This window comes from Accipiter gentilis, chromosome 18 (assembly GCF_929443795.1).
Source record: "Accipiter gentilis chromosome 18, bAccGen1.1, whole genome shotgun sequence".
Lineage (NCBI taxonomy): Eukaryota > Metazoa > Chordata > Aves > Accipitriformes > Accipitridae > Astur > Astur gentilis.
The window spans coordinates 15,026,561-15,043,201 of NC_064897.1; the positions used below are offsets into that span (position 1 = coordinate 15,026,561).

The 16,641-nt window shown below is 41.0% G+C and overlaps 1 protein-coding gene across 8 annotated transcripts in view; it reads right to left on the reverse strand.

Annotated features, from left to right (window-relative positions):
* The window catches only part of CALD1 (caldesmon 1), a 198,573-nt gene that overhangs the window by 97,624 nt on the left and 84,308 nt on the right, over positions 1-16,641 (reverse strand). The window lies entirely within an intron of this gene.

The following is a 16,641-nucleotide window of genomic DNA, read 5'->3' on the forward strand; positions in this document are numbered from 1 at the left end:
CCGTGGCTTTTTCTGCCCCCTTCTTTGTATTAAAACACTGCTGAGGGCAGGGGTTTTGCGAAGGTTATTTTATTAGTTTACTTTTCCTGGGGGTGTTTTTCTTTCTGATTTGTTCCTGGATTGGGGGATTTAAAATGATTTAAATTTTTGTTGTTGTTGTGACTTTCTTCGTGTTTGGCTGGCTGGGGTTGTTTTGTGGAGGTTCAAAGGGAAAGTTAATTTTGCAAATCTAACAGTGACTTCGCAACTGCTGCTTTTTTTTTTTTAATGCACAATTAGATGATATATATAAAAAGCAAGTTGTAACAAGACATTTTTTCAAATCATGTGTTTATTCTTACCACTATGAACCCCTTGAAGAACACAGAACAGCAAATCTGCTGTTTTCTCCTGAGAAGTGTTTTCATCTCAGCCTACGTGTGCAGCTAAATCCTGCCTCAGTTCCTTTGCTAGAGGGCCCTGAGTTGCAGGACTGATGTGGTTCCCCCCAGCTGGGAGACGATGATCAAAGGAGGAATGGTACACTACAGAGAGCAAGTTTGAAGCAGCATGCTGGGCTTCTGTGTACAGAGGGCAGATGACAGCGTCTGCAGGAACGAAGACTGCACCAGCTAGCAGTATTTAGTCCGTGGAGCACAGTCACCATCAGGGATTTAAAATATAAAGAGCTGACTGTTAGGCTGACACCTTGTGTGCTAGTACCGAGAATCCCAAAGTTTTTTTCCCCCCACTCTACCTCCCCCTAGCAGACACTCTTTGACATCTGATTTATTTGCACCTTCATCACTTCCTACACAGCCAGGTATATCTCTCTCTCCACATCTCCTGACTAAGGTACATTCCTTCCCACCCCCCAGCTCCAGACTCTGTGCACCCACATTTTCCCCATCCCCTTTCCAAATGTCCCAGCCAATACCTCTACCCCTTCCCTTCTTACATGGGCCTCAGCACCATCTCTCATCTCCAAAAGCTCAAGCTGTCTTCCTCATGAGGAAAGCTGAGGAGGATAAGAACAACAACCCAGAACTATTTCTGTTCTTCTCCCCTCCTTCCTTCCCAGGAACATAGGGGAGATTACACAGCAGTTACAAGAAGTTCCCTGATGCAACAACCTGTCTTCACCTAGAGGGTGCTTTTCTGTTGTTCGATGAAGTTCAGATGGATAGACATCTCGGGAGGGTATCTAGGGTTTATTAGAGTATAGTGTCTCCTCTAAAAGAACTGAGGTCCAGCCACTTCATGGCATTCAGATGACTTGCAAGTCAAATCCCTTTTTCAAAAATGAGGAAGTCACTTGGGAAATGGGGGTCGGGTCAACAGTACAACCTTTAGTTAGCAAAGTCATATCAGTGCATGAAAATGACTCATCACCTAGAAGGTCCACTTGAAGAAGTCAACTATTCAGTGCTGTTTACTGTCTTCCCCGAAAGGGTTCTTATCTTTCAGCCTCTGAAAACTACTAGAAAATAACTTCATCAATCTCTCTAAAAATGTTTCCTATTTCTACAAAAAGAGAGTTTCTTTGAGTGCTCTTGCCTCTCAGAAGTTTTGAAAATTGCTTTGCTTATAGATGAAGGTACCAATTATTTGAAGTATTTTCTACAAGCCATTTTTGGGACCATGCACATTTTGATGCTACTTTTTTTAAAATGAAAATTGTTCATGAGTGAAAACATCCTGGGCCAAAATGTAACACTCCACCGACCTCCACTCCAGGGCCTGCCTTCAGAACCAAATCTGAAAATGTCTCTCTGTGTGACCTTCCCAGGTGTGCAAAAAAAATTTTTTTTTACTCTTTGATTGCATCTTTCTTTTTTCCTGTTACACTTTTTTAATAATTTGGTGTCATACCAAAAAACTTGCATTTTTCTGAAGTGAGGAAAACTGTCATTAAGAAAACTGTTTCAAATCAAGAGTAATGTTTCGTTCAACCTCAAAAAAAAATTCTTTCATTTTATTGTAAATATAAAAATTTTGGGTTTCAAAGTATGATGGAAAATGTTTTGATATCTCAATTTTTTTCTCTGAATTATTTCCAGGTATGCTTTTCACCTAATTCAATGAGAAGTCATCAATAAATTTTAAAGAAGCAGAAATATATAAAATTTTTTTTAGCAAATAGAAGTAGATGTCAAACTATTTAATCAGTTCCATTCCCCTGACATCCACACATGTATGCAAATTACTAGAGTATGGGCTACTCTTACACTGTGAAAGGGTACACCACAAAAATTATCATTCTGTTGCTCCTACCTTAAAACAAGACCCTCAGCATCTTTTCAACCTTTACACAACTGAAATAATACTGAAAGACTCTTAAGCGAACTCTCGGGAGTTTTCTACCCCCAGACTCAGAAAAGGGACCTATGGAAGAATATTACCAAGATCTTCGACCTTGCTTGCCTATTTTTTTTAAAAAAAAAAAAAACAAAAACAAAAAAAAAAATACCTCTCAGAAACTACTGAAGATAATTCTTGCTGAGGACCTCAGATTTTCCACAGCCTCACATACAAGGGTCTTCTCAGGGTCCCTACCTCTTTTGATTCTGAGACTGAACCTTTAGATCACAGGATGTCTGATGAACCCTGTGGTCTTCCTGAAGACATGCTAAGACTAAAAGAAAACAGATAAGCAAAGTAACTTACCTACAACATTTACCAGCATTGCCACATTACTTGAATCAGAATCACAGTAATAATGTGCCCTGCAAATACCATCTCCCCACAAAAACACTCTTAATTTCGAAAGCAGTACCAGTCTCTCTCGTTTTCATCTCTGCACTTCACATAATGCCTTTGATCTTCAGCTGACTGGCTTATTACTAAAATTTGTTGAGTTTTTCATTGTCTTGCTAAAAAGTGCTTCCTTCAAAGACAGCCACATTTAATCCCTCCTGGTACAAAACACATGCATGCAAATCCCACTCCCCTTTATGTCTCATCCCATGAGAGAGTTTAAAATTTTGTCAGCTTTCGTCAGGGTGAAGAATCATAGGAACGCACAGTAATTGTAAATATATGACAAAATATTTTAACAGCAATTAACTGGAATATGCTCTTTGAAAGCAAACAATAAATTGGCTAGGTAGAAATACACACACAACCACATATCTGTATAATCTGTATCCATCTGTATGGAGAGCAAAATAACCTCTTGCTCTGGCTCAGGTTTAATACTGTCCTCACCCTATTCCCAGCACTGATTTCAGAGACAACTCAGTACCCAGGGGGCCTTAAAAAAAAACAGATGAGCTAGACTGGTAACAAGCAAGTGAAAATGCAAACTACTACTCAGGTCTTTAAGAAACAAAAATATCTGTCTTTCAAGACCTGCTAGTCACTTTTCCATTACACTGTATGAGCTCCCAGACTGCAATGTTTATGCTGAGTCTCTGCACCAGCTTCAACTTAGTTGAGCCAAGAAACTTCAGGCAGAGCATATTCCCTAATATAGCACAGCTGTGTATTGCACAGGGCTCTACACTGGCCACATCTGGTGACAGCATTCTGTGAGCACAAGCCATCTTGTACCCTCCCAGTACAATGAAACAATTGCAGATTTCCTCTTGGTGACCTTCAGGCCCAAAGAGCCTGAAAGTCATGCCTGTTTCCTTAACATGGGATCGCTCACCGCCCCGGTGTCATGAATGCCCAGGGCAAGCTTCACGCAGACAACTGCTAGGCAGATTGCAATTTCTGATGACTGCCCATGCAAGAGAGCGTGGATCAGAGCTCTTGCCAGACCCCCTTCTCAGCAGTTTGGCCTACTCGTCATTAAAGAATGAGGGCTGAAGGGGAGCAAGGGGATTCGGCCTTGTAACAAGAGAGATTTTCTGCTAAATTCCTTTCTTATCTCGTTAAAGACATCCGCATGCACTCTGCACCAGGTAGCTCGCCTTCCTTACTTAGCCCAGCAAGTGTCTCACACTGGTGACTGAAGTGGGTACCAGCACAGACCCATCCTGCACTGTTGTAGGACCCCTGTTCTGTGGGAGCTGGTGGAAATTTTAGCACTCACAGGAAGCACAGAAAAACGCTAAAGTAGTTAAAAGGACAATACCAGGTTTCTTCACGAAAGAAACCATGACCAGTTCCTAGTCTTTCCTCCCCTCCCTCCCTCATCCCAAGCAGCAGGAGGCAAGAACAGTGCAAAGAGAAACGGCTTCGGGATTTCCAGGAGAACTCAAGTAACACAGTGCAGAACAAGGAGGCCAATGAGATATCATGGCCCAGCGCCTGGGGTACTCCTGCTTGTTTCTACCTCTGATTTACTGTGTGGCCTAAGGGATCGAACCTCAGTCAATATTGTGCCTCTTAGTCCTTATGTTATCTCCACCAATTGTAAATTCTTCTCACTGTGCATTTGCAGAAGGCTAAAGTACAACCAGACCCCTGGTTCAGTCCCAGCCACTAAATGTAACATCAGTACTAAAAAAGCCATATCCTACAAATAGAAATGTCTGCTGCAGAGAAGGGCTGAACAAAGGTGATAAAGGGAAATTCTTTCTGAACCTTTCCTACAGAGGCACAGTAAAAGGAAGGCTTCCAAGTCCAACTACACAAAGGTTTTCTACATGCATGCAGATGGACCTCTGACTTCTGATCTGTCCTCACTGCAGGATCAGGTGGTAACACAAGACCTAAGTTATTCTGTCATTGCCCTCTTTCTTTTTTTTTTTTTTTAATTCTCCCACTAAAAGGATCAAATGTCTTATTAAAGCTTGACATAAACTGATACTACAGGCAGCTCTGCAAGTTGTAAGCTCAGTAATCCAAACATCCCATTTTCCCATCTGTCTCCACTTCTGTTGTCCCAAAGCCCTGGTGGGGAAATATAGACCTTTCAAATGTCAGTAAAGGACTGGTCAGTGAGAAGCACAAAGAATATTTTGCTCCAGCTGGCTACATGCCATGGCATCCACTGTATCCCTAGGACTACCATTGCCCTTTCTTTCTACCTCCTCCCCCTCAGAAGTGAAAACAGAACCTCTTCGTTGCCCCTTTTGCAGCTGAGAGCAACTCAGCAAGCAACACTCATTGTCTAAATGTGACCTGTTTAATCTGGCACCCACAAAATGCAGGTATGACAAGCATTCTACTGCAATATCTGGGAGAATTAGAGTTCCTTAATCTATCTTCAGTCAAAACAAATAAATCTGTTTTCTATGAAAATCTCTCAGAAAACATTTGAAAATCTCTCAGAAAACATTTGAAAATTATTTTCCTCGCTCCCCTTTTAATTCTGCATTAGAAGCATTCAGTGCCACTCAGATCTTTCAGAAACAGGCACAACTTCATTGAAGTCAAAAGGTGGAGTTCAATGGATTGATTTGTCCTTTGTCATACCTCATGCATACTCTTTCTTTAATCTGAGAAGTTGAATATCACTGGCAATCATATATTACCAATAGTAAGGCTTACGTTTAAAGAGGATCTTCTTTCCTCCATAAATTCATTTTTAATGTTCCTTTCATGTAAAACCACATCTGCAATTATTACCATAAGCTTGGCCAAGTATTCATGTTGACTGCAGATAATGAACTCTTATACATATATATACACAAACACACATACTCATTATTAAGCAGCTTTATTCCTTCCCAAACAGAATGCTCATTTGGGACTCAAGGCAAAATAAACGTATTGGGTCATGTGAACACATGGTTTTATTCCAATCTAGCCTTGTTTCATCTGACCATGCTTCTTAGGACTTCCAAGGAAAATTCATCAATGGCAAACCAACCAACTGCGGTTCATACTTAGCATCAGAAAAATCAAACTTTGGAGGTTTCTCAGTCCCAATTTTTGTTCTCAGAACCTTTCACTTCCATCTACATGTGTATGTCCAAATCACATCTCTATGAAAAGGAGGCAGAGAATTACCTAGAATTTCAACAAGGAAGTCAAAAAACCCATCTATTAAAATCTCTGCCTGTGGCATAAGGTACATTTCTCAATTGCATCTTTCACAGGAGTAAAAAAAATTCATGTACATTGGTGGGGCATTTTTAAACCTGATTAACATATTAGTTAACATCTCTGTGGCATCCTGAGCAAAACTATGTAGTGATTACGTAGAATAGAGAATCCCATTTGGTGCTCTGCAGATTACTGATGGCCCACAGGACCACACCATGGTCCAGGCCCTTGATTCAAAGAGGTGCTGAACAGGTTTCACCCACCCTGGCTACAGTGAGTACCACACATGTCCTTGCAGGTGCCAGGCCCTGTGTTGCCCTCCTGCTGCTGCAGCATGAACCACGTGAAAGTGTTGGCAGGGAGATTTTCATCGGACATTGACCCTGCCACAGATTTCACTCCTTGGGTCTGCAACTGAAAGATCCATGGCTTTAAATACTTGTTCAGGTCCATCTCTCATATCCATGACCTAATTCAGCACTGGGGAAGGAGCATTACAGAGCTGCACCATCCCAGAGGCGTTAGCAAACATCTAGCGTGCTGCTGTTAACACTGCAATACACTTCTAAGCATGCAGCTGTAGGACCTATCATCTCAGAGCCAGTCAGTTGCAATGGAAAGTCTCCATTTGTCTTTATTCCCTTGGGCAGGCTGAGTGCAGGTATGCCATTTCCACTCCTCCCTCATCTTTCTCCTACTGCACATTGACATAAGGGCCAGGCAGAGCTTTCTCTTGACATTTGGATTTGTGTATACTGGTCCCACCCCTGATCTTGGTGACAGAGGAAGAAACAAGACGTAGCTGGAAGCTGCTGGCACAGACACTGGTTCTCATGTTAGGAGGATTGACCCTTGACTCTCCCCTTCAAGTGTCCTCTGAAGTATTTCAAATATGCTGTCCCCAAAGATCAGAAGATACTGAAATATTACTCATATACAGAGTACAGCTGAAATCCTGGTCCTGTTGGAATCCCTGGCAGACTTCCCAGAGCCTTCAGTCAGGGCTGGATTCCACCCTCACAGGTCAAATTCATCTAATGTACACTACAAAAGATCAGTGAGCTCACCCTGCATGTCAGAAATTGGTATGATCTCAGATTATGCCAATATATTTCGTCCTCTCATACTTTTGTGCACACACACGTAAAGGCAGAATTTTTTTCCTCTTGCAGTGCTTAATTGTGGGAAAAATTACTCATATCATTATCACTGAGGAAATATTTAGCCTTTGCTGCAGATACAAAGGGCAGCTGAAAATTATATTGCCCCTTACTACTGTTTAATCATAAGTGAATATATCCCAGGTAATGACAAGGAGGCCGCCATCTCAAAGGACAAAACACACTGAAATCAAAGGGATTTCATAGTCTGCAAAACAGTTTGAAAAAGTTCTTAGTCCCAAAATGAGTTCTGACTTGCATTCACTTTTTCTCTGCATTCAAACACTGGGAAGCAGGCTCATGTGATATCATTCACCAGTTACCCTTGTCTTCTGTCTGCTTCTACCAGCAAAGACCTTCAGCTCCATCACATTAATCTAATCATGGGAATGCCCACATCATGCATTTAAGTCCTCCTGCATGCTTTGTTGCAAATCTGTGGCCTGACTGTTGAAACTGGTGGCAATGCTCCAGCTGTTGGCCAGCTTCATCTCTCGCTGAAATCTCTAAGAGCAGAAATTGAGTGCCCATGCCAACACCTTCTGGTCAGGAGCTATTTGTTTCTTAATAATAGCAGAGAACAGACAAACATCACTAAAAAACAGGTTAAGTCCAGCTTAGACAACCAACGCATATTAAAGAGGAGAATGCATTTCCTCTTGCCCTATGCCAACTCTCCCATTGATATCTATTAGCGAAAAATCAGAGCATGGGAAAGAATATCACGCAAGCAGAAGAAGCTGCCATGGCTATGGAAAAGGCAGTCTTCAGCTTCTGGCCCAGGCAAATAAAACTGCCACATTATATCCATTCAATTTGTGCCTTTAAAGGAACAGGGAAAGGAAAAATTACTTATTCTTGTCAATGCTCTCTCATCTAACTTCAAGTCCTCTGGAGGGGGAGCTCAGCTGGCAGACATCACAGATGCACCATGTGCCCTAGTCCCACTACCTGCCACCTCTCTGAGGGAAATGGCATAGCTGCAAGCATGCCCAGTGGAACATGCATCAGGGGAGACATGGAGCAACACAAGTGTCAGCCAGGACAGCAAGCATCTGGGAGAGGAGCAGAGCCTGACCTTGAACTGGAGCTAGGTGCAGTGGAGATGTAGCTCGGGACAGAAATGCCCATAGGAGCTGTTAACCATGCACTGAGTGCTAATCACTGTGGTGCTGTTAGTCCCTTCTCGATGTGCAAAGCCACCATGAGCCCACGTGACGAGATACCACCACAGTGAAGCAGGACAAGCCACAGGATCAGAAAGCATGCTGGGGACTCTTGCCTAGTGAAGTTAGTCACCCAATGATGCAGGCAGGAGTAACACAAGACACAGTGGTCTGGTGTCCATCATGACAAGCAGAGGTTCACACTGGAAGCAGCTGTCACAGCTCTGGCAATAGGCAGAGGATCTGGGCTAGGAGCAAAGCAGGCATCAGCCATGGAAGATGTTGCTCTGTCCAAGTGCACGAGCATTTCTTCTGCACCAGAACTGGCAAGGAAGCCAGCAGTAGCAGTGCAGCTCTTCATACTTGCCTCTCTGCTAGAGAGAAGGGTTTTCCCCTCCAGGCAAGGAGCTGATCAGGGCCAGGGACCAGTAAGGCTGGGAAGCATCTGCCCCTCTGTCTTCCTGACTTCCTCTACACTGCTCCCATCCCTCTCATTTAGTGCTCCCCTCTTGTCCTACCCTTGCACCAGCCCTGTTGACCTTCATGCTCCCATGCAATATTTCAACAACATGTTGTCTGAACTTATTTGTGTCCAAGCAGGTTTTATGAATGTTTCAGCACTTTATTCACACTCTTTCTCTGCATCTCTCAGGTCCTGAATTAAAAAGCTAAGGTAATGCCGCTAAAAATAATAAAATGTTCAAGCAAGTCTAAGGTAAGGTTCCAACAGCAACATTCACTCAGCCAGACTTCAAACTCCACATGTTTTCAGGAACGCATTTCAAAATACAAAACCATGATATATTAAGCTACATAGTCATAAAAAAGTAATAGAAAATAATATGGAGATACAATGCAGCCAGCTTACTGTGGCTTCATTTTTGTATTTTCAACCCTTTTTCTTTTCCTGTTAAAACATGCAGCCCTAGTATCAAGCTCTGCCTAGCGCTGAGCATCATAAACTCTAATGAGAGTTAAGGGGTCTCACTTCCTCTATTTTGAACCAGCAATAAGCAACAACACTAAGTTTTAGTCGTCATCCCTGCATTTCTAAAGATAAAAGAAATGCTACGAAAACACACCCCTACGTTCCTTGGTTTACTGATCTTACTAGTTGTTCCCAAAGAGACACTAAGCATTTTGAATCCAACCAGTTCCTCAGAAGAAATGAATGATAAATTTTCAAGATCTTGCCTGTTGCTCTTGAACTTTAATGAATTCATCTTCCCTCCCAGTATCTGTACACTTACTTTGCACAGACACAATGCGTGTCACCGTGATAGATACATTGCAGCTGTAAGTCCAGTTACTCAATGACAGAGCATCAAGGAAATTTGTGAAATTCTACCAGGAATGAATCTAGATGCAGAAATTTCTACTGGACTTTTCTACCTCACACTTTTAAAGTCATCTTTACCAATGAAACCCAGATTGTTTCCTGCCAAGTAGCTCTATCAATTTATCTCTAATGAGCAGCAATTCTGTGTGATTTTGGTTCAAAATTGAAGCATGAGGTCAGTGCCAGCTTTAAAGAGCTAAAGCAGGGCAGCAACAATGTAAAGCCTTTCAAGAGGACAACTCAAACAGGGTACAACAAAATAGATGCTTCTCAAATTATTTTCCATATTTGAAGTTTACATCATAGACCCCACTTTATGCTGAGTTTAGCTGAAAGCAAGGAAACACTAACACAACAATGTCACCAAACCAGAAGACCCAACAGCAATGGCCCTTTGTTACAACAAAAGCAATAAGCAAGATAACACACTCGCATGCTGCACATGAGTCAGTGTAAAACCTGACACAGCAAGATTACGGTATTGCCAGCTCCCCTCATGAGACTCACACAGGGAGTCTTGACAATAATCTGACTGCTATCTAGACATTCAGCTGCAAACACTTATTGCCAGCAAATACCACGACAGCAGTACATGGGTACATTGGTAATGTCGTATGTGACTGTGCATTGCTTCACCCTGCAGAGCAACAGCATCACCAAAACTTTCAACAGACCCTGGCTCAGAGTCAATTAAACATGACAAGTGAGACCTGACAGTATCCTGTGCACTTAGTATTGAGAGCACACAGACATACATACTTACTTTGTATTAATTTGACAAAGGAAAGTTACACTTGAGCACTATATCAAGCCAATATATTTTGCAGTTCTTTAACTTTTTTAAGAACAGTGCCTCAGACAATATCTGTGTGGTCCAGAAATGAAAATGTCTAATTTCCCTTCAAAAAATAAATGGGAAAAAAAAAATTTCTGTACTGCACGTCATCTGCTACCTTTCCCTAAGTCCTCTTCTGTAAGGATCCAAAACTCCTATGGGGTCTCCTCCAGCCTCCCTTGTTGCCATGTTAGGTCCACCTAGCTCAGAATGAGACACAGAGCACACATGGCTAGTCACAGTCTAAATTCTGGGCACCAAAGGCACATGAAGCACGTTTTTCACAGTCAACCCACAGAGCAGGGTTGTATGTGTACAAAGTGTTGGCCAAAAACAGAAATACAAAGGTGGAAGGGGAGGGAAGGGAGGACAACTTCTAATCTGTTTGTAAATGCTCTACAAATAGGAAAGCAGCCTATGTTTACTAAGCAAACTGTTTTTCATAACTCCGTCACATCATCTTTAGTTATGGGCTAGCTAGAAAAAAAAATTGTTGAACTCAGCCTTCAAATCTTACACCTTCTTCAAAATAAATAAAGCAGAAATAATTGTATTTGTGACTGGCATGCGTGCACCGAGAACTCCCGATGGTGATGCTTCACAACTCACTAGATCTGATGGCTCTACAGGAGTGGAGTACAACTAGGGAGACAACCTCTCCAAAGATATGCTATTAAATATGTGGAAAAAAGCATTAGGAAAGAAAAGGAACAGAGGCAAAAATGGGAAAAGAGGTCTGAAAAAAGAAATGGACTCTGGAAAAGATGTACAGAGAAAGATCAAACTAAAATCCCAGATCATAATGCTTGCAAACTTGGAGGAATTTTACAATCCATACCCCCAGATAAAAATCCTGAAAATAGCTTGCACTCTTAAGGTGAACAAAGGAAATAAAAGCCAGATCTGAAATTCATAAATAAACTTGAGTAAACTAGCCAGATTTTTCAGTGCTTACCTGGACCAAATAAAACCTTTACAACCTGTAAATACTGACAAGTGTCACTTAAGATATTATTAAAGGATTCCCTAAATATAAAAGACAGGTTGGTCTGCAGTTAAATCTTTTCTCCTTTGCTTTTCCAATGCTGAAAGTAATTGAAAACAGAAGACGTGCTTCTTGAGGTAGCCTAACGTTTTTAGGAACCGAAAGTATAAATGTTAGTTATATAGCTGATACTGCACTTCCAGTTTGTACTCTGTTGCACCCATATACCTTCACACAAATCCAGGTAAAAAAAGAAAAGCATGAACACTTACAGTCATCTAAAATACATATGCAATATACCCTAAAGCAACTATTAAGTGATACCACTTGAAAGATACCCCAAATAAAAAACCACATAAAAATGGCACCCGTTCTTCTCCTGGCCAAGGAGCATTGAAGAAGATGCAAACTCATAATGTACTTCTTTCAAACAAAATGGTGTCACAAATGACCTTAGAAAAACTCTGCCCAAAGCAGTGTTGTACAGAGAATACATATGATTGCAAAGTCTGAAGGATGCGTACATACTTCAGACAGGGCATGTATCAGGAACAGATCTGAATTTTTACTACCTTTTCTACTGCTTTAAGTCCATATTATTTTGGTATTCACATTAAAAAGGAGACAGAAATATCTCTGGAGATGACTAAGCAGTTTCTCGATTTCTATTAAGTACCAAGAAGCAGTCCTGCCAATTTATTAATATTTAAGTTTCTACAACTTAATATGCACTTGGTTCCAAGAACTACATAGGTCTCCTTAAAGTATGTGTAGCAAGAAGTCAACGCTGTGCCAGCTGGCAGATTAAACAAGCCATTAAAGTAGGCTCCTACTGAATTTAAAGGATTGTTTTTCATCTTTTCCCTCTCTACTCCTCTACATCCAGATGTATTATTTAGGGAATATTTTCCAGTCCCAGTAAGAAAAGTAAAAGAAATGCCCTTGGCATTTAATGAGTTTTTCCTCCGATGTGGTCTCCTGCTGCACTTGGAATTTATTCCATTACTGTATGGCTTGCAACGATCCCAAAATACCCCTGCCTACATGAAAAGACAGGGAAAGTGTCTTTGGGGTAGATATGGTTCTTCATTCAAAAGCAGGGACAGCCTGGGGTGATTGATTTTAGTGGATGACTTCATTCAGACCATCGTTATGCCGTCATGCCACCCCACAACCCATGCCCTGCAGCCCCTTGTGCAGGAGACAAGCACAGTTACCTGCACGTTCCAGTTGGGAAAAGCAGAACACACTAGGATTAAGGAGAAGACCAAGACCAACCTGGAGCAGGTTGGCAAAGCAGCTCGTTTCTCTGCAGTCCCTGCAGGACTTCAGTGATGAGAAAAAAAACCCTGGTAAAACCCTGTGCCTTCACAAAACAGAGCCCTTCAACATATCATTTTTCCTTCAGAGGTTCAAAAGCTTATTTGAACTTCATTAAAGCTATCTGAACTTCATGACCTAGCAGTATTCAAAGGAAGAATGAGTCTAGAATAAACTCTGGTATTAAACCAGCCCTGGTGTAATTTATAACAGTATAACAGTTATATAACAGTATTTCAGACAAAAATGCCCCCTACAACAGTTTTCCAGATAAAACTTCGAAAAGATCAGAGTTGTATCTGCTCCCTGTGGCAATTCCAAACTGACTGGAACTACAGGCAGCTGAAGGAGGAGCACTGGCTCTTCAAATACCTGGAAAATAATTTTATAAAAATTGAAACAGAAAAAACCCACCACCTAGGCCTCCCTCGGTATTTCAGCTCCTAGGTAGTAAAATGAGTTCAGTCCCATAAAACTGCTACTGAACTAGAAAACAAAAAGGCCTTAAAACCAAGTACAGGCACACAGCCAGAGCCTGAGATAGCCAGCTCTGGAGCCTGACCACGACTCAGAGCATCTCCCTCCCCAGGAGTGAGAAGCCCCTCCAGGCTCCCTCTCAGGCCCCGTCTGGTCCCACAGAGCGAGCAGGCCCCTAACTCCCAGGAACCATCTTGGCCCATGCAACGGCTTCAGAGTTTGGCTCAGTTTGATTTGCCAGAATTGTTCTGGGGGTCACAAACATTCTCTGTCCACTTCTTAAGGGGCAGTTTAATTCTTAATTGTATAAAGCTAAAGTGTAAAAACTGTATTTTGCATGTATTCTTTGTTTCTAATACCCGGTATCCATAAGGGGACTCCCTTGCTTGGCTAGCAGTCGGGATTCATTAGACATTTTATGATGATTCTTTCTGTTGTGCAGATATATGATGAATCTCAGATGTTTAAATAGCATATAACAGTGCTCCATTGACCTTGCTGAGTACAGTTGGAGGGAAAGAAAGGTAATTTTCCTCAAAGAAATGTTAAAAATGTGTCTCCACTATAGCACAGATGCAGAGGATAAAGAAACTCCAGAGGGATTAAAATATTTTAGATTAATTTGGAAGAAGGCCATATTGTGTGAAGCCTGGTTAGTTTGGGCCTTTCCAATTCCACGCCATATAAACAAACCCATTTAAACTGTATTTGTTAGAAGGAATGTCTAAAAAAAAAAAAATATCCCCCAAAGTAGTTGTAACTCAAATGACCTCCAGTTCTGTATTCTCTTCTTACTGCCTAAAGAACAAACATATGTACAATATATTCTAGCCAGAACTTGTACAGTTGCTGCATGATTCATACTGCTTGAAAATTAAGTTATTTAAGTAAAGGGATTCTGGCTCCCTCAAGCAAGGTTTTAAAACTGAAGCAAGGTTAGATCTGGTTGGTTTTGGAGCCGGCTTCCGTACTTTGAACAAGATCATTGCTTATAAATCTTTGCTTTGGGCTGGGTGGAAGGAAGTAAAAGAAAGAAAATTGAAAGAAAGAGATGGAAAGAAAGGAAAAGAGGGAAATAGAAAAGAACGCGTATCATCAACACAACTATAAAAGGACTAACCTAATGTTCAGTGTGCCACTGTCTGGAAGAAGCAAGTCCTTAATGTTTACTCACTTTCAAGGTCGATTTTTTCCCCTTTTACTCACACAGAATAGGGCTTTTGCCTGCAGAGTCTTCCAAAGAGACAAGTCTGAGTGTGGTACTAAATAACCATAGAAAGTAAATGGTTGCTGACCCTTATGAGTTAATCAAGTTGAGACACAAAGGAATATGACAGTAGCAGTGAGCCAGCCAGAGAAGTAATGGCCTGACACACCCAGTAAGTAAATTTACACAATTAGCATCTACAAAACAGCAGGCACTTAGAGTAACAGGACCTTCCTTACCATAAACCATGAATCCCGGAGCAACTCAACATGAGGAATACCCTCCCATCTGCCATGTGAGTGAAGGGTTCTCCAGTGGTCCCAGACTTCCTTAAGTTCTTGAAATGGTACCCAGGTATCTGACTGTAAGTCAGTCACTGCACAAACTCCTCTCCCCTCAGAGGATATGAGGCAGCTGGCCCAGCCAAGGACAATATATTGTCTGCTCTCTCCCAAATACCCAAAGGAGCCAACATCATTTCACTACTGAATGTAATCATCTTGGAGAGAAATATGGAAACTTGATTGAAGTTCAGAACAATATAAAGCAATAGTTTAGAATACAAAATGAGGAAAAATGTCATTTTCATTACAAGTAATGTACTTTCAGAGAATAAAAAGATTAATTTAAATTCTGGGATTTGACGGCTAGCATCCTTTCTTTTATTGAAATTATCATGAGATGTTCTGAATATGATATTGCAAGAGACTATAGAGGTTCTGACATCATGGCCATAAAATTCAACTGTGATGATGGCTTCTGCAGCTATCATACATTTGCTTGCTATAATGTTACAGGTTTAAGTTTTCCATGTCATCTCTTTCTTCTTGATGGTTACTGGACATTAGCGATAAACATGTTCTCCAGCATCTCCCACACATTTTTACTTCAATTGCATCTATAGCCAGCCCTGTGCTCCCATATTCAGCATGGTTGCATGAACAGAAGGGATACGTTAAGATCTCTTTGGAGATAGTCCAGGTTTGCAGGGATATAACCACAACCAGAAAGATGGCCAAGGGGATTTTTACATAACAAAAAATCAATTCAGAATTTAGAACTTTGTGCTTGGGTTTTGCTCTTCAGGTGTCATGTATGGACCTTTGTTTGTTGACATACGACTCTACACATTCATGAAAGCAAGAAGTTCTCTAGTCACTTAGACTATCATGGTGAAACATTTTAAATAAATACTTCACATAATTTCAGAAACAGATGCTAGATAGTAAAACTACATGTTTGCAACAGAAATGGCCAAGAGCTATTTATTAGTGCTTGGAATTTTCTATTTTGTGCTTCCCATTATCACTAGCAATGCATGAAGAACACAACAACTATTACATCTTAAACTTTCCTTTTGAAATGTATTTATTTTTTAAAATTTACTCCAAGAAGTTTGAGTGGAATTTAGTATTTTTCAACACTCTTAACTCTGCCCTTTCACCCATATGCCTGCTACAATTCTATGTCCACATATTTTTTTCTCTTCTGCATCTTCAGTAGGATTTGGGTTTGTCTGCTCTACCATCTCACACAGTGGCTCACAATACAGGCTTCTCCATGTAGGAAGACACACAGGACTTGTGTGGTCATTTCTGCCACAGCCAAAATATCATCAAGTCATTCTAACTTTCACTTGTCTGAAATAGAATTTATGCTTTGCAGAGAAGTTTCCCACCATCACCTTAGCAGTGACATCCTTCCTTCCTTTGTGGAGTCCCACTTAAAATTTGGAAGGAGCAATGTCCTTCACACGGCTCATAGCCCTAACGTTACTGCATGGCATCTTAAAAAAAGAAATCCAGTTCCGAAAGGTACCTCTTTTGAGAGACTTCCTTTTTCAGTTTAGCATCAGCACTGATAACCATTAATCTAAGAAACTTTACAAGATATTCAGCCTAAATTTTGCTTCTCTTAGTAGTTCTAGCCTAAATGTTGTTCCCCACAGTACTCCCAGTTAGACACTAGTATACTAATAACAGAACTCCATTCTTAATATTGCCTCTTTCCTAACTGATTAAATGGAGTGTGTCTGTTACCTGTAGTAATAAATTTTGAAATCTTACTGGCTCTTAGTCAAGTGGCAGAAGTAAGATTAATTTGATTTCTTAATAAATCACATTGTTTCAGTTTAGTTACATGCTACAGCCAACTTTAAGTTGCCAGAGGTAGTCAGGGGATATGTTAAGGTCATACAGATGCACAGTGGGGACACAGATGTACAGTGATGTAA